Source organism: Notamacropus eugenii, chromosome 5 (genome assembly GCF_028372415.1).
Source record: "Notamacropus eugenii isolate mMacEug1 chromosome 5, mMacEug1.pri_v2, whole genome shotgun sequence".
NCBI lineage: Eukaryota > Metazoa > Chordata > Mammalia > Diprotodontia > Macropodidae > Notamacropus > Notamacropus eugenii.
In genome coordinates, this window is record NC_092876.1 from 107,867,790 (window position 1) to 107,886,999 (window position 19,210).

At 37.3% G+C, this 19,210-nt stretch overlaps 1 protein-coding gene across 1 annotated transcript in view; it reads right to left on the bottom strand.

Annotated features, from left to right (window-relative positions):
- CYSLTR2 (cysteinyl leukotriene receptor 2) overlaps positions 1-19,210 on the bottom strand; it is a 202,454-nt gene that overhangs the window by 109,946 nt on the left and 73,298 nt on the right. Inside the window, 1 exon segment of the mRNA XM_072610559.1 lies at positions 11,504-18,728. The gene's annotated coding sequence lies outside the window, so the exon portion shown is untranslated.

Consider the following 19,210-nt stretch of genomic DNA (forward strand, 5'->3'; position numbering starts at 1 on the left):
AGGGAGGGAGGGAGGGAGGGAGGGAGGGAGGGAAGGAAGGAAGGAAGGAAGGAAGGAAGGAAAGAAGGAAGGAGGGAGGGAGGGAGGGAGTAAGGGAAGGAAGGAAGGAAGGAAGGGAGGGAGGAGGGAGGGAGGGAGGGAGTAAGGGAAGGAAGGAAGGAAGGAAGGAAGGAAGGAAGGAAGGTAAAAATCAACATGAATTAGACCCTATGAAATCATAGGCTTTTGAACTGAAAGGAATCTTAGAAATCATCTAGTCCAGCTTCTTTATTTTGAACACGAAGAAACCGATGCCCAGAGAAGTTATGATTTGTCCTAAGTTATACAGGCAGTAATGGGCAGAGATTTTTTTAATTCAGATCCCCTGGCTACAAATCAACTGCAGATGATGATGACTGATGATGATGATGATTGAATATGCAGGGTTAAGGAAGCTTCAAAACAACCAGGTTAAATAATTCCCCCTAAAAAGGAAAATAGTCAAAAATAAGAACAGCAAATCTGACCATTTGCCAGAGGGGTTTAATCAGTGTACCGCGTCTGGAGATGGAAAAGAACCCAGAAACTATCTTGGCCAACAAATAGTTGCCAATGTCCTTGACAAATGGCAGCCAAGAAAAACACTAGTTTAGAATACAAAATTCTTTGAAAAACATGGTGGATGATCATTTCAAGAAGCATTTTCTCTCAAAATAGTAATGAGTAGTCTAAGAGAAAATAAGCCCTCAAAGAGTTTTGTGTGAGACTCAGCTAGGCCACATCATCCTAAGAGCATTCCATATCATAAACAAATGTGAAATGGGACCTATCAGGTGGTGCTCCTATGGTAAACAATTCTTATGGGTGAGAGAAGTATATTCCACCAACTCAATACCTATTATCCCATGTGACAAAGTAATCATTGTATTATTCTGAAATGAATCAAGAATAGTGACTATACCTAAGAGTATAAGGAAGAAAGCTGTATTAGAAGTGATATAATTTTAAAGATACCCAAGATGCAATTTTTAAAATATTTCGAAGAGAATAAGATTTAAAAAATGGTAAAGATCACGATATTATTTTTTTAAGGTACCTAGTGATATCTATTGTTGTTCAGTCATTTTCAGTTGTGTCTGACTCTTCATGACCCCATTTAGGGTTTTCTCAGAAAAAATTCTGGAGTGGTTTGCCATTTTCTTCTCCAGATCATTTTACAGATAAGGAAACTGTGGCATATAGGGTTAAGTCACTTGCTCAGGTTCACATAGCTATTAAGTGCCTGAGGTCAGATTTGAAAGGGGGGTGGGGTGGAAGGTGAATCTTCCAGACTCCAGACCTGCATCACCTACCTTTCCCCATCTCCCTACATGATTACTTTCTTATCTGTATAAAGCTATGAGTGTGCTATGCAATTCAGAACTGAAAGAAGCCAAAGGCCTATAGTTTGTTCAAAAGTCTTGCATATCCTGAATCAGTAAACCACATCACACACACACACACACACACACACACACACACACACAAACACACGCAAAAAGACAAAAAATGAAAAAAAGTGAACATCTTAACAGAAAACTGCTTGTTACAGATGAGGGAATAGTCTCTAAATTGGTTGCCTATGTAGCAAGATCACTGGCTAATTATGTCAAAAATCAATATTGAAAACAAAATACAAAGATAAGAAGCTGCACATAATTACAACACCTTCAATGTGATCTGTTCAAACAAGTTATTGACAAAAGAATAGACTTCGACTCTCTCATTATTTTCTCTAAGAGCTAACTGATATAAAGCAGCCATCACAACCAAAGAAGCCCAGAAACCACTTCAACCAGCATTTAATCTTGCTAAGGAGGAACACAGAATCTAAGGACAACAGTTACTTAGATTTTAGACTCATTTTCAAAATGTTACCGAGAAGTCTTGTGGGAGATTATGATCAGGACTGCCTCATAAAACAGCAAGGAAAAAAACCAGTAGAGATGGAAGTCATCTGCTGAAAGTTTGTCATGAAACCAAATTCAGGTCAAGAACATTTTCATTTGAAACTGGAAAGAGAATGACAAATAGATGTAAAGCAGAACAGATTTGTCAGCATTTCTGTAGCAATCTAACTTTATTATATGATGACACTGAAATGACCACTTTCCAGTTCTAATACCTGACCTACCTGTTGTGCTTTACAAGGAAGTATAGATGTCATGTAAGAGAATAAGGAGAGAAGGAGCAGCTGGAACAGACAATGTACACACAAAATAAATCCATATTGAAAGAAATCTCATTTTGAAAGCATTTTTAAAGAAACAATCAACTTTTATTGATATCTTTTATTTTTATGCCATTTTCAGTGGAGTCATCCCTTATAATAAAAAGAAAGCTCAGCAAAACTAATGCATCAGTTCTACGTGGTGTAGGATAGATTGTCCCTTAATAAGATATATTCATGTGAAGTAATTCAGGAACCGGGGGTCTACCTACCAAGACACACATGGGGATTATATGAATGCAACTACAAAAACACTATTTAGTGAAATAGAAACCTAAATGATTAGAGAGAGATTAACTGCTCATGCTTGGGCAGAATAACTCAACCCTTATTTTGCCAAGTTTTCTCCACCAAGGAGAAGGACACTTAGCTGTAAAAGATAAAGCAAAAATGTCTAATAGGATGTACTGAGACAGTAGAGAAAGATTTGCAGTAAAAGATTCAGACTTCCAATCTCAATGCTACCACTTACTCTCCATATATCCCTGGACAATCTCCCTGGGCCTTAGGTCTCTCAACTGTAAAATGATGAGGTTGGACTATATAACTTTTAAATTCTTTTGCGCTTCTAAATACACACTCATTTGAGACTCAAGATAACTAAGGAACTCTTGGCTCCCCTTTATAAGTTAATCACCAGGTTCAGATGAACTACATCCTAAAGCCTTGAAACAACTGGTATGGTTGTTGAGGCATTGGCAATGGAATATTGAAAGATTCTAGAAAATAGGAGAGGTTATGTCGAATGACAAAAGCAAAAAAAAAAAAAATGACCCAATTTTCACGCAAAAAGAAGAGTCTGGAGACTATTATTTAGATTTGGATTTCTAACAAAACTCTAGAATGGATTTTGAAAGGGATAGTTAGTGACATCTGCCAAGGAAGCTATATTCACAAAGAGGTACCATGGTTTTTATCAAGAACAACTTACACTAGACTAGTTTTATTTCCTTTTGACCAAGGTGCTAGACTGGTAGATGAGAAGAATGCTGCAAGTATAATTTACCTAGGTTTAAGTAAAGCAGATGACAAACTGGATGCTTCTCTTGCAGAAAAGATGCAGAGGCAGGCTTGAAAAATGGTAGTTAAGTGGTTTCTGAACTGGTGGTATGACCAGACTCAAAGACTAGTAATTAAAGGTTAGCTGTCCCTTAGGAAGATATTTTCCAGTACAGGATCCTGGAGATGTGCATTTAGCTCTATACTGCTTAATTTTTCTAAAAATTTGTTTATTCAATTGGATAAAGGCATAGATGGCATGCTTAGCAAATTTGCTGATGACGCAAAGCTGGGAGGGATAGTCTGCATGTTGGATAATCATAAGGATCCAAAAACATTATGTCAAGCTAGAGTCTAACAAGATGAAAATTTAGTTGGGATAAATACAGGGATGTGCTAAGCCAGCTTAAATCAGCTCCTAAGAGTTGATAGTTAAATTTTCAGCGTGAGCATTTGCTTCCAGGAAACTGGCAACTACAGACCAAGGCTTGATTTATTGTTTGTTGATTGTTTATACTCAAGAAAGTGATAGTGAACAAGTTAGTAATGTAGATTAAACTTAAAAGTGTATCCTATATGTTTTTTCAGTCAGTTGTTAAATATTTAATAGCAGACCATTGAGACATGCAAACTCTTATACTGACTTTTTTTTGTCATTTTGTTTCATTAAATATTTCCCAATTACATGAATAAAATCAACCCTCATTTTTGAAATTTTGAGTTTCAAATTCTCTCTCTTCCTCCCACCCTTCCTCCCTCTTTGAGAAGGCAAACAATTTGATATCAATTATACATATGAAGTCACACAAAACATTTCCATATTAGCCATGTTGTGAAAGAAAACACAAAGAACTAAAACATAAAACTAAAGTAATTGAAGAAAAGTAGACTTTGCATTCAGAGTTCATCATTTCTCTCTTTGGAGGTGGATGGCATCTTTCATCATGGGTCCTCTGGAACTGTCTTGGATCATTATCTTGATCACAGTTAAGCTAAGTCTTTCACAGTTGATCATCCTTACAATATTGCTATCATTGTGTACAGAGTTCTCCTGATTCTGCTGACTTCACTTTGCATTCGTTCATATAAGTCTTCTCAAGTTTTTGTGAAACCATCCTGCTCATCATTTCTTATAGTACAATAATATTCCATCACAGTTATATACCACAACTTGTTCAGTCATTACCTAATTGATGGGCAACCCCTCAATTTCCAATTCTTTGCCACCACAAAAAAAAAGCTGCTATAAATATGTTTTTACATATAGGTCCTTTTGCCTTTTCTTTAATCTCTTGGAGATACAAACCTAGTAGTGGTATTGCTGGGTCAAAAAATAGTATGCACAATTTTATAGCCTTTTGAGCATAGTTCCAAATTGTTCTCCAGAATGGTTGGACTAGTTCACAGCTCTACCAGCAGTGAATTAGTGCCCCAATTCTTCCAAATCCACTCCAACATTTGTCATTTTCCTTTTGTGTCATGTTTGTCAATCTGATATGTTTGAGGTAATATCTCAGAATTGTTTAAATTTACATTCTCTAATCAGATTTAGATCGTTTTGCAGAGCTACTGATTAGAGCTACTGATAGCTCTAATTTCTTCTTCTGAAAACTGCCTGTTCATATCCTTTGACCATTTTTCAACTAGAAAATGTTTCTTCTTTTAATAAATTTGGCTCATTTTCCCATATATTTGAAAAAAATGAGACTTTTATCAGAGAAACTTGTTGTAAATATTTTCGTTTCCCTTCTAATTTTAGCTACATTAGTTTTGTTTGTGCAAAAGTGTTTTTTTTTTAATTTCATGTTTTTTATGACTATTTTTCTTTCTGTAATCCCCTTTATTTCTCATTTGGCTATAAAATCTTGCCTTATCCACAAGTACATTTTTCCATGTTCCCCTAATTTACTTATGGTATCACCCTTTAAGTCCAAGTCATTTATTCATTTTGACCTTATATTGTTATGTGGAGTGAGATGTTGGTCTATGCCAAGTTTCCAGCTTTTTTTTCAAAATTTTTGTCAAATGGTGAGTTCTTATCCCAAAAAACTGGATATTTGGTATTACATTTGGAAATGAAGATAAACTGAGAGAAAAAGAGTTTGCTCATGATCAATGTATTAGGCTAACAGTTCCAATAAATTGGGTCAATGGCCTCCCTCAAAGACAAAAGACCATAGGGTTTATTAGCCTTTACATAGTTTTGGGAAGTATAAGAGAACAAAGAATAGGAAGAATCATGGATGTAAAAAAATACAATTGGTTACGAAGTTTGAAGTGTCACAGACAGAAAAAACATTATGATTGGCTAGACATTTGGGGCTAGCAACAACTTTCCTTCCATCCTGCTGTCAGGAAATGTTGACTGATACAGTTCATCTGCTTATTAGTTGAACAGAGATAATAGATTTCTTGGCACCCACCTGCATTCTGTAAGGCTTGTGAGTAGGATAGCAGATCTTCCTTAATTGTACATGGGCATGCAAGGCTATATAGAAATAACGTATTTCTTTGAATTAAGGTGATTTATAGGACAACTGAATTTTAAGTTTAATGGAGACAGGAAAACTGGACATCTGAACTTCTGAACTTTAACTCAGAGACCAAGAAAACATGACTTAGGCAGTTGCACAATAGACTCAATTACAGAATGAAATTAAATATAAAATACTAAAACAATATTAGATTTTCTCATTGGGTTTATCGAGCACTAGATAACTATGGTCTTTTACTACTGTGTATTATGTACCTAATCCACCACTCTATTTCTTAGGTAGAACTAGACTGTTTTGGTGATTACCACTTTGTAATACAGTTTGAAATCTGGAACTGTTGGCTACCTAACTTCACAATTTTTTATTGCTTCCTTTGATATCCTTGATCTTTTGTTCTTCCAGATAAATTGTTACTATTTTTTCTAGTTCTAGTCTTTGTTAGTTTGACTGGTCTGGCACAGAATAAGTCAATTAACTTAGGTACAATTGTCAAAATTGTATTGCTTTGGACTACTCATGAGCAAGTAATATTTCTCCTGTTGTTTAGATCTGTCTATATTTGTATGAAAAGTGTTTTATAATTATGTTCATATTAATCCCTGGGTTTGTTTAACAGGCAGACTCCCAAGTATTTTGTATTGTCTATAGTTATTTTAAATGGAATTTCTCTATCTCTTACTGTTGAAATTTGTTGGTGATACATAGAAATGCTGATGATTTATGTGAGTTTATTTTATCTCCAGCAACTTTGTTGAAATTATTGTTTCAATGGTTTCTTAGCTGATTCTCTAGAATTCTCTAACGTAAACCATCACATCATGTGCAGAGTGATAATTTTATTTCTTTATTGTTTGTTTTTATTCCTTCAATTTCTATTTCTTGTTTTCTTTCTCTAGCTAACATTTCTAGTACAATACTGAATAATAGTGGTGATAATGGACATCCTCGTTTCACTCCTGATCCTATTGGGAAGGCTGGAGTTTATCACCATTATAGATAATGGTTGCTTTTGGCTTTAGATAGATACGACTTATCATTTTAAGGAAGGCTCAATCAATTCACATGCTTTCCAGTGTTTTTAATAGGAATGGGTAGTGTATTTTGTCAAAGGGTTTTTTCTGCATCTATTGATATAATCATAGGGTTTTTGTTGTTTTTGTTATTGATATGGTCCATTATGTTGATAGTTTTCCTAATATTGAGCTAGCTCTGTATTCTTGGTCTAAATCTGACCTGGTCATAGGGTATGATCTTTGTGATATAGTGCTATAATCTCCTTGCTAGTGTTTTATTTCATATTTTTGCCTCAATATTCATTAAGGAAATTGGTCTATAGTTATAGTCTCTGTTTTCCTCCCATATTTAGGTTTTAAGACCTAAACCATATTTTTATCATAAAAGGAATATGATAGGACTCCTTCTTAACCTATTTTTCCAAATAGTTTGTATATTATTAGAATTAATTGTTCCTTAAATATTTGCATGAATTCATTTGTGAATCTATCTGGTCCTGGGAACTGTTTCTTATGGAGCTCATTGATGGCTTATTCCATTTCTTTTCCTAAGAAAGGGTTATTTAAGCAATCTACTTTCTTTTCTGTTAATCTGGGCAGTTTATGTTTTTTGTAAATATTCATCTGTTTCATTTAGATTGTTAGATTTGTTGGTACATAATTGGACAAAATAGTTCTCAATAACTGATTTAATTTTATCTTCACTGTTGATGAAGTCACCTTTTGATAATGATAATTTGATTTTCTTCTTTTTTTAAATCAAATTAACCAATGTTTTTTTCCCCATAAAACAAGTTCCTCATTTTATTTATTAGCTCAATTTTATTAATCTCTCCTTTGATTTTCAGGATTTTTGGTATTTATTTGGAGATTTTTAAGTTGTTCTTTTTTTAAGTTTTTTTTTTTTCAAAGTTGCACACACCATTAATTGTTTTGTTCTTTCTTTTACTGGTGTGCACATTAAGAGAAATAAATTTTCCCCTAAGTACTTCTTGGGCTGCATCCCACAAATTTTGGAATGTTATCTCACTATTGCCATTTTCTTTAATGAAATAATTGATTATTTCTATGATTTGTTCTTTGACCCACACATTCTTTAGGATTACATTAGTTAGTTTCCAATTAACTTTTCTTTCGAGGCAAACAGGGCTAAGTAACTTGCCCAGGGTCACAAGTAAGTGTCAAGTGTTTGATACCAGTAACTCAGGTCCTTCTAACTCCAGGGTCAGTGCTCTATCTACTGCCCCCCTCCAATTAATTTTTAATATATGCTTCCACAGCCCCTTATTGAATGTAATTTTTATTGCATTATAGTCTGAAAAGGATGCATTTAGTATTTCCACATTTCTGCATTTAGTTATAAGGTTTTTATTCCCTCATACATGATCAATTTTTGTGAAGGTTTTACTTTTACAGCTGATAAAAAGGTATACTCCCATTTATTTCCATTCAGTTTTCTAGAGAGGTCTGTCATATCCAAATCTGATAAGATTTCATTAACCTACTTGACTTCTTTTTTGCTAATTTTATGATTAGATTTATCTAGATCTGAAAGGGGAAAGGTAAGATTCCCTACTATTATAGTTTTATTGTCTATTCCCTCCTATAATTCATTTAACTTCTTCTTTAAGAATTTTGATGCCATGAAATCATCAAAACTACTTGGTACTGGCTAAGAAATAGAGTGGTGGATTAGTGGAATAGCTTAGGTACATAAGACACAATAGTCAGTGACTATAATAATCTACGATAAATCCAAAGACTCCAGCTTCTAGGATAAGAACTCACTATTTAACAAAAACTGCTGGGAAAACTGGAAAATAGAATGACAGAAAGTAGGCATAGACCAACATCCTTCACCCTATACCAAGATAAAGTCAAAATGGGTACGTGATTTAGATATAAAGGGTGATACTGTAAGCAAACTAAGAGAGCAAGGAATAGTTTGCCCTGTCAGATTTATGGAGAAAGGAAGAATTTATTACCAAACAAGAGATAGAGAATATTATGAATTTCAAAATGGATGGTTTTGATTACATTAAATTGAAAAGGATTTGCAAAAACAAAGCCAATGCAACCAAGATTAGAAGGGAAAAAGAAAGCTGAGAAATGATTTTTAGAGCCAGTGTCTCTGACAAAGACCTCATTTCTAAAATGTAGAGAGAACTGAGTCAAATTTATAAGAATACAAGTCATTCCCCAATTGATAAGTGGTCAAAGGATATGAACAGGCTGGTTGGTTGTTGTCCTTTGTCTGTGAAGAGAACCAAAATGATATCACCATTGTAAAGTGAAATTTCAGTGTGTCTGACTGCGGCTGATCAGACCAGTATGAGCTCGGAATGCTCTACCACAGGCTGGGTACAGATAGTACATATGAATATTTGGGGTGGATATCCCAAACTTGTGCATCCTGCATTTACTTTGTACCATCTCAATTCTGCTTTGCTCAAAGAGCACAGCACCTTTTCTTATGTGGGCATGCCATGCTGAGCGGTCCTGTGCCAGTCTCCCATGTTGCCCAGTCAAATCCAAAGTTCTTGAGAGAGACCTTGAGAGTGTCCTTGTATTGCTTCTTCTAACCACCATGTGATCACCTGCCCCATGTGAGTTCTCCATAAAATAGTCTTTTTGGCAAGCGTACATTTTGCATTCGAACAAAGTGGCCAGCCCATCCAAGTTGAGCTCTCTGAAACATAGTTTGAATACTAGGCAGTTTAGGTTGAGCAAGGACTTCAGTGTCTGGTACCTTATCTTTCCAGGTGATCCTTAGAATCTTCCTAAGACACTTCAAATGGAAGCAATTCAGTTCCAGTTTTTCAGAGGAAGAAATTAAAGTTATTTACAGTCATATAAAAAAATGCTCTAAATCACTAGTGATTAGAGGAATGCAAATCAATACAACTCTGAGGTACTACATCATACCTATAAGATTGGCTAACATGACAAAAAAAGGAAAAATTATAAATGTTGGAGATGTGGGAAAATTGGAATATTAATGCATTATTGGTAGAGTTGTGAACTAATCCAACCATTCTGGAGAACAATTTGGAACTATGCCCAAATGGCTATAAAAATATGCATACCCTTTGACCCAACAATACCATTTCTAGGTCTGTAAATCAAAGAGATCATAAAAACAGGAAAAGGACCCACATGTACAAAATTATTTATAGAAGCTCTTTTTTGTTTTGGCAAAGAATTGGAAATTGAGGGGATGCTCATCATTGGGGAATGGCTGAACAAGTTGTGGTACATGAGTGTAATGGAATATTATTGTACTATAAGAAATGATGAGCAGAAGGACTTCAGAAAAACCTGGAAAGATTATATGAACTAATGCTGAGTGAAATGAGCAGAACCAGGAGAACATTGTACACAGTAACAATTACTTTGTGCAGTGACTGACTGTGAGAGACTTAGCTCTTCCCATCAATGCAAGGATTTAAGACAACTCCAAAAGATTCATGATGGAAAATGCTATCCACATCCAAAGAAAAGAACTCTGGGGTCTGAATACAGATGGAAGCATACTATTTGCTCTCCTTTTCTTTTGTTGTTTTGTTTCTTCTTTCTCCTGGTTACTGCCATTAGTTCTAATTCTTTACATCATGACTAATGTGAAAATATGTTTAACATGAATGTATAAGTAGAGCTTATATCATGTTGGATGCCATCTTGGGGAAGGGGGAAGAAAGTTGAGGGAGAAAATTTAGACATCAAAATTTTATGGAAGTGAATGTTGAAAACAAAAAATAAATAAATTATTTAAAAAATAATTTGGATATCATGTCATTTGATGTACATACGTCTAGTATTGATATTACTACATCTATGGTTCTTTTTAGCAAGTTGAAGTTTCCCTGCTTATCCCTTTAATTAAGGTCTATTTTTGTTTTTGCTTTGTCTGAGATTTTGATAGATACTTCTGCCATTTTTTTACTTCAATTGAAGTATAATAGATTCTGCTCCAATCTCTTATTTTAACTCTGTATGTCTCTCTGTTTCAAGTGTGTTTCTTCCAAACAACATATTGTTGGATTCTATTTTCTATTCCATTCTGCTATCTGCTTCCATTTTATTGGTGAGTTCATCCCATTGACATTCACAGTTATAATTATTAATTGTGCATTTACTTCCATCCTATTTTCTTCCATTCATCCTTCTCTCTCTCTCTCTCTCTCTCTCTCTCCCTCTCTCTCTCTCTCTCTCTCTCTCTCTCTCTCTCCCTCTCCCTCTGTCACTCTCTCTGTCTCTGTCTCTCTCTTGTCCCTCCTCTAAAGTATGTTTTGCTTGCAACCACTGGCTTCTTTTATCTGCCCTCCTTTTTATCACAACCCTCCTTTCTCTTATCCCATTACCCTTCTACTTCCCTGTGTGGTAAGATAGATTTCTACTACCAATCAAACATCTATATGTATTTGTCTCTTGGAGCCAAGTGAGATGCATTGCCCCTCATCCCCCACAATTTTCCCCTCCACTGTAACAGTTCTTTCTTGCATTCCTCTTTTATATGAAAAAAATTTTCTCCATTCTTTCTCTCCTTTCCCCTTTGTTCTAGGGGATCTCTCTTGCCTATTCATTTGTTACATCATCCAAACATAATTGACTCACTCTCATGCCCTCTTTCTACATATAATCTTTCTAACTTCCCTAATAATGATAAAGTTACATATATCATCTTCCCATACAGAAAGGCAAATCGTTTAATCTTACTGAATCTCTTCAGATTTCTCTTTCATTTTTACCTTTTTATGCTTCTCCTGAGTCTTGTATTTGAAAGTCAAGTTTTCTATTCATAATGATCTTTTCATAACGAGTGCATGAAAGTCCTCCATTTCTTTAAATGTTCATTTTTTCCTTTGAAAGAGTATATTTGGCTTTGTTGTGTATATGATTCTTGGTTGTAATCCCAGCTCTTTGCTTCTTGCCCAGCACCTAGCCTATGCAGCACAGAGTAAGTTCTTAATAAATCCTTGTTGACTGGCTATAGAAGATCTGAGGATTATAGTGAACTGTGACATGAGTTAATAGTATGATATGGCAGCAAAAAAAAAAATTAAGGCAGTCTTATGCCACATTATGAGAAACAGTATCTAGGATTAGGGAGGTGGTAATTCCCTGCAATCTGCTCTGATCACACTATGTTCTGGAATATTGTGCTTAATTCTGGGTACCACATTTTAGAAAAGATAGTCTAAGTGAGAGAACTTGTTAACCTGAAGTCCTTTATACCATAAGAGAATTGGTTGTAACAGCTGGGGATGTTTAGCCTGGCTAATAAAAGGCTTAGAGTTATCATCCAGTATTTGGAGGATAGTTTTATATGTACAATGGCTGGATTCCAAAAGGCAAATTTAGGATTGATGTAAGGAAAAATTAAAATGATTAGAGATATCCAAAAGTATAATGGGATGCCTTGGAGTGGGGAGTGGGGTGGTGGTAGTGGTGGTATTAGGGGTACTTCCAAACCAGACAAGCTCTTGAGTCCTTTGCAGAAGGGACTGAGTATTGTTCAGGAATGAACTGCACCAAGTAGATTGTGAAGTTTCCTCAGGCTCAGATCCTGTAAAGAGAGGTACACAAGATGAGATGTCGATAGCTTGTGATATGTCCTATTGGAATGTGCAGCTATATTGAGGAGAGTACAGATTCACTGAACGATTAAAGTACACCTCACTAGGTATTTAAAAGCGTATAAACTTGGCTCTGATAATTGACTATCTCACAATTCCCTTGTGTAGCTAACATCTCTGCATTGTTGACAGAATCCAAATTATGCCAAATAAACCAGAGTATATTAACATGGCTCACTATCATCTGTGCTGTAAATATTTGGGCTGGAAATTAATCAAACATAGTGTATAAATGGAGATGATTTTAGGGAAAATTTATGTTGATGCTTCCTATAAATGAATACTATAATCTCTCTTCTCCCCCCCCCCACCTTCCACCCACACAAACTTATTTCCTAGAGGACTTCTATATTTACCTGTAAGAAAGAAGAGGAATTTTTTTCAAAGTACTATAGTTAAATTTTTAAATTGGAAATCATCTGTAATTCACCCAGTGAGCACCATCTAGTGGTAGAAGAAGGGAACTCAGTACCTGTTTGGTCATTGGATTCTGTTAGTTTAATCCCTACCATGGGATAGTATGAAGTCAAAAGTTGTCGCTGAAAGGTTTAAGAAATGTTGCACTTCAGATTTCATGTTGTAACAGTAAGCACCCCAACATACACAGAGGTTCTGCTACCACAGGTTCTTAGATCTGCATTCATAAAAGGAAAGCAACTTTCAGGGGGTTAACAATCACTTTATTCAAGCACATGTATCATTCCTTTAACCAAGTACATATATCATTCAGTTAGTTCAGGGAGTCGGCATGCTGAATTTCATAGAAAATACAGATAAATCAAAAGATCAATAGTCATGGCTTCCTCTGCCTGAATTCAACAATTGAGTCCCAACTGTCTGACCATAGATACCAGAGAGGGAAGCAGGACATTCGTAAAGCCAGGGGGAGGTGGGAGGACTCCTTAGCAGCTTTCCAGAGTCCTCATCTGGCACTCAAACCTTTTTTTACCAAAAGCTAAGCCCCAAAGTAAAACCTCAACTCAGAGTATTTATACCTTTTTTAGAGCCAGAGAGCATCTCAACCTTTGTGCCTCAACAGAAAAAACAAAAGGTACTTGGGACCCTCCTACAAAACAACAAGCTTCCCACAATGGGCAGACCCATCAATAGTGGGAAAGATCTTTAATCACATTAAAATAATTAACAATGCAAATATGGACATAGTTTCTAGTTAAAGAAACTCTTGTTTCTGTACTTTTCTCCTTGTAAAGACTCTTGATTGATAAAGGCAAGATTCAATTAGAGGCACTTGATTATACTAAAACAAAAACAGCAAAAGATCCTATTTTGATTGCCATCACACATGGCTGAAACTTAAAATGACTACTCAAAATCTGAAAAGGTTGAGGATAAGGAAGATTGTAGAGTGGGAAAGAAACTGAAGATTGAACAATAAACATTTATTAAAAGTATGATAAATGCCAGATGATAGAGTGACAGTGATGAGGGTGATAAACGAATGAACAAAATGAAGTTATTAAGAGCTTATAGCACTGTGCTAGGTCTAAAGTGATGGGATATAAATACAAGAAAGACAGGCTTTGTCCTCAGGGAATTTATGTTCTAAGAGGGGAAACCAATACCTAGAGTTGGAAGGGATTGGTTGGAAACGTCCAGGTAGTGAGTGCATGGTGACCTGGGTTCCAGGCCAGATAAGGCAGAGGCTGGGTTTTATGGGCAAGGTACAACTACACCTGGAAGGAAGAAGAGAAGGATGACAAGAGGGAGGAAGATGAGGAAGGAAAGGAGGAAGAAGAGAAGAGAAGGAAAAGAAGGAGGACAAGGAGAAGAAAGATGGTGAGAATGGAGGCCTACATGGTTGGGAAATGTCCAGAAAGTGCACGGAGGATTGGATTGATAAGACAAGGCAAAAATTCACCTCTCAGAGTCCAGCGTCTCAGAAGCAGAGTACAAATAAGGGGTATGATGTATAACAGCTAAAATATAGTAACTTCAGGAAAATAATTAGTGAAAAATTTTATTGTTCATTAATTACAGGTGTGATTTTTTTTAAAAAATAAAAAAATTAAGCTTGTATTAAATATGGTTTTATCAGTCGGATCTTTAGTTCTTTCTCACTGAGTCAGAAAGGCAAAGCCCCTAGCAGACAATAAGGGTTAAGAATGATTCTGGTGCTGGCACTGACTTAAGATTGAGAATCACAGGGTTAGTAAAAAGAGGTCATTAAAAGGTCATCCATTCAACACCACAAAAAAATTTATTTATAGAGGATACTAGGAGAGCATGCGGTAAAGATGCCAGATCCCCACTGTCATGAATGCAGCTTTGTTTCTTAGAACTGCTTCTGGCCTAACCAACCTCATTCATAGGAATTTTCCAGATGGAAAAATTCCCAGAATAGGATTATTTGCTGAAGGCTCATCTTCATGACTGAATTCTGAGGGATGTTCAATGTGCCAGAAAGGCTGAGCCCATATACATTAGGTACTTAATAAATCTCATCAGCTAATTTTTAAAGTTATCCTTTAAGACAATCCATCAATCAATATTTATTAAGCACCTACTATGTGCCAGACCTTGTGCTTAAGTGACAGAAACAGAGACAAAAGATAACTCTGCCCCCAAGGAGCTTAGTGAGGGAGACAATATGCAAATACATGCAAAGCAAGCAAATAATGAACAGAGGGGAGATGCTGGAATTGAGGGGTCAGACAGTGAATTTTAGTTGTGACTTAGAGGAAGTCATCGAGATTAGTAGTCAGAGTAGAGAAAGAAAAACATTTCAGGCACGGAGGACAACTAGGGAATGCCCCAAGGGAAGAAATGAAGGGTCTGGTTTGTGAAGCGGACAGGAGGCCTGAGTTCCTGAACTCAATTATCTACAGAACAGCTGACACTCATGTATTTATTAAGTGCCCACTGTGTTGTTTTTGGTCCCATATTGCACTGAGAATGCAAGCAGGAAACAGCCCCTGTCCTCACGGTCCAGTCCATTGCCAAATCTTGTCTTTTCCACCTTCACAACATCTCTTTCATCCATGCATCTGATGAGCTGCCAAGTCTTTCACATTTCCTTTTTCTCCACCCCTACAGCCACCACCCTAGTTTAGGCCCTGAATTACCTCTCACCTGAACTTTTTCCAGTAGATTCCTATTTGGTCTCCCTACTTCAAATATCTCCCTGCTCCAATCTGTCTTCGACCAGCTGCCAAAACAGTTTTCCCCTAAAGTATGGATATGAGCATAGTATTCTCCTACTCAATAAACCCCAGTGGATCCCTAATGCTCGGCCTATATGTATGTATGCATGCATGTGTGTAGATATATGTGTGTGTACATGTACATATGTGTGTACCCACATGCATATGCATATACACACACACACACATATATGCCTTTGGCATTTAAAGCTCTACTTTATGCATCCTCTGGTCCAGTCAAACTGGCCTTCTGTTTCTCAGATATAAACCTTCAGTCCCCCACCTCCATACTTCACAGTGCCCATCTCCAGGGCCTGAAATGCCCTCCCTCTTCTTAGAATCCCTACTTTCCCTAAAGACTCAGTTCAAAAGCATCTTTCTACATGAAGGTTTTCCTGATGTCTGCTCTCCTGCCTGTCTGCTCCACCCCTTCCTTACCTTTAATCTGTTTTGCATGTACCTCTTTATATGCATGTTGTCTCCCAGTAGAATTTGAACTCCTTAAGGCAGGCAGGGACTTTCACATTTTGTCTTTATATTCCCCAGCGCCTGACACATACTGTGGGTTCTTAATAAATGCTCATTGATTGATGATGTTCTGTTGTGGGAAACAAGGTACTAACAGGTAAGCAAATAAATAAATGGGGTTGGGGGGTTGTTTTTTTTTAATAACTAGTGGGGAGGAGAGAATTCTAACAACTGGTAACATGAGAGAAGAATTTATTTAGGAGGGAGCACTCAAAGTGAACCTTGAAGGCAACTAGAAACTATCTTCTAAAACTAAAATTTAAAGACAACTCCCATAGTGGAGAACAGACAAGGCCATGTGAGGTCATAGCAGAGCCCCGAACTAGGAATCACAAGGCATGGATTTGAACCACTGCTCTCCTACCTATCAACTGTGTGATTTGGGGGTCATCAATTAACCTCCCTTTCTCAGTTTCTTCACCTACAAAATAGGTGTAATAATGACAATCACCTTCTGACATGTGTAAACTGGAAAGCATTAGCTTTAGAGTCAAAGTGTTATTGTTCAGTCTTATCAGACTCTTCATGATCCCATTTGAGGTTTTCTTGGCAAAGATACTGGCAATGGTTTTCCATTTCCTTCTCCAGCTCATTTTACAGATAAGAAGACTGAGACAAAAAGGGTTAAGTGACTTGCCCAGGGTCACTCAGGCTCAAAGTACCTAAACTTGAATTTGCTTGCTACCTGGGACACTGCACAAGTCATTTCATCTCTCTGGGGCTCAATTTTCCTACCTTTGTAAAAGAGGTCTGAAACATGAAGTACCTGAGACAACATCTTTCCACATGGAGATGCTGGAGAGACGGTTTCCAGGAGAATCATGATGACATGTAACGGAAGTTCCTTGGAGTGAATATGGAGTAAGTTTCAATCAATGAACAAGCACCAGGCCTGAAGTTAGGAAGACTCATGTTCCTGAGTCCAAATCTGGTCCTAGACATTAAGGGCAAGTCACTTAACCCTGTTTGTCTCAGTTTCCTCATCTGTAAATGAGCTGCAGAAGGAAATGGCAAACCACTCCAGTACCTTTGCCAAGAAAATCCCAAAAAGGATCATGAAAAGTCAGACGACTGAAAAAATGAATAACAATGTGCCAGGTTTTGACATTCCATAACTAGTTCCAGTGCCTAATCATTTAGCCTGAACGATCTGACCCAAAAATATATCCTGTATACTCTAGCTCCATTCTTTCAGTGCCATGTCTGCTATAGCACTACCAGGGTTCCATGGGGCATCCTGAACATTGGGGTTGTCTCTCCTTTACCATCACTGACCTGAGCCCACTCAGGCTTGTGAGGGAGCCAGGGACAAGTGCCCTAATCCATTTAACCACTTAGCATAGGGTAACTTTTACAAAAGGGATGTTTACTTCAAGGATATAGTATGAAATATATGAATATTTCTGAAATAGTCTCCCTCTCACACAAACACACACACGCACGCACACACTCACACACACACGCACACACTCACACACACATACACATACCACATAGGTCTTAGAGAATAGGTTAATGCTTAGCTCAGTTCCTGTAAACTGGTGAAACAAAGTTTGACTCAGCCTCCAGATAGAATGCTTCCATTAAAGTTAACATTCCTACTTCCCTGTTCTGTGTTCCAATCTCCTTATTTGGCAATTTAGAAAGTACCTTAATTTTACTGATCCTATAGATAACAAGGCAAGTTCTTATTAGTAACATGCTGGTTCTTATCCAAAATTATATTTAAGACCATACCCTGAGGTTCTCAGGGACTTTGACTGGAGCAGGGAGTTCCCTCCTCCCAACACCACTGCCACCACTTCCAGCCATGGGCTGCCCACTGTGAACATAGAGGCCACACACACACTGAGACTGTTCCTGATAGCAGCTGTCTTCCTCTTTGCCTTGTGAATATAAAGTTTATCAAAGCTACCCCTTTGTAGGAGAATGCTTTCCATCTGAACTCCCCTGCACTATATACAATTCCTACATAGCATTGTTTCACAAAGTTTGTATCCAAGTTTACATGCCATTGCTGCCAAATGAGTCACTCTGCTGGGCTAGAGTCCTAAAGGTCACTCCTGAAGATTGCTTTTTACTCAAGGCATTATAGATGTGCTGGCTGCAAAACCCAGTGAAGACTCCAATTTCTGGATTCTTGTGGCTTCCTCTCTAAGCTCTCAAAAAACCCAAGGACATGGAGGCCTTACTCCCTCCACCTAGACAAGAAAATAATATGCAAAAAGTTCAGGGACCAATGTCCATTTTTCAGAGCCATATGACCTTGGAAGGTGAAGGAATTCCTAAGGTCCTTCCCCTTTTTTCATATTCTTTCACTAGACACTATGAACAAAAGAGTCGTTTAGAGCCCCATGTTCCCCCAAACCATGCAAATGGAAGTAACTAGAGATAACCCAGGCCTTTTTGGAGATGCCGCAGCTCTGGTTATGCAGCCAATGAAGAAAGGCTCCTCCCAACCATGTGTTTGGCCAGCCTGCACCAGTTACAGAATGTAACTGTCAAGTGGATCCCCCACAATCTCACCAAGGCATTTCTCTTACACTCATCAAGATTCTTCTGGAAGCAAACCCCCCAACTTCTTCACATGGAGAAATGCTGTACCAGGATCTCTGTGCATGTGCCAGGCACTCCACTATAAAACAAGGCTATAAAAACAGGGAGTGGTGGATTAAATGACCTCAGCATTCTCTTCTACCTCCAGATTCATGATTCTAAAACTTAGAAAGATTTGTGCTTCTCAGATATGTTTAGAGGCTTACTTATCTAATATCACTAGGTTTAGGTCCTTGAATGAAAATCATACATATGAATCTAGATTCTTTAGAGTTCTTCCTTGCCCCCCTTCACCCCAGTCCCACCCCCACCCCCAAGACTCTGTGGCAGTTCAAAGACAGCCCCACCTAAAGTGATTTGAATTAACGTATGGATTAGCTAATAAGATAGAGATGAAGAGTACTTGGAATGAGTCCTACAGACCAGACCAATAAAGAGCATCCAATAGAGCAGGGATTCCTGGACCTGAGCATAAAGGGCAAAAGGGGTCTTAAGATTCCTGCAGAGCGCAACACGCTCTATCTGAGGTAGAGTTTGTGTCAGATGGCCTCTCATATGTATCCTTAGGGGATGA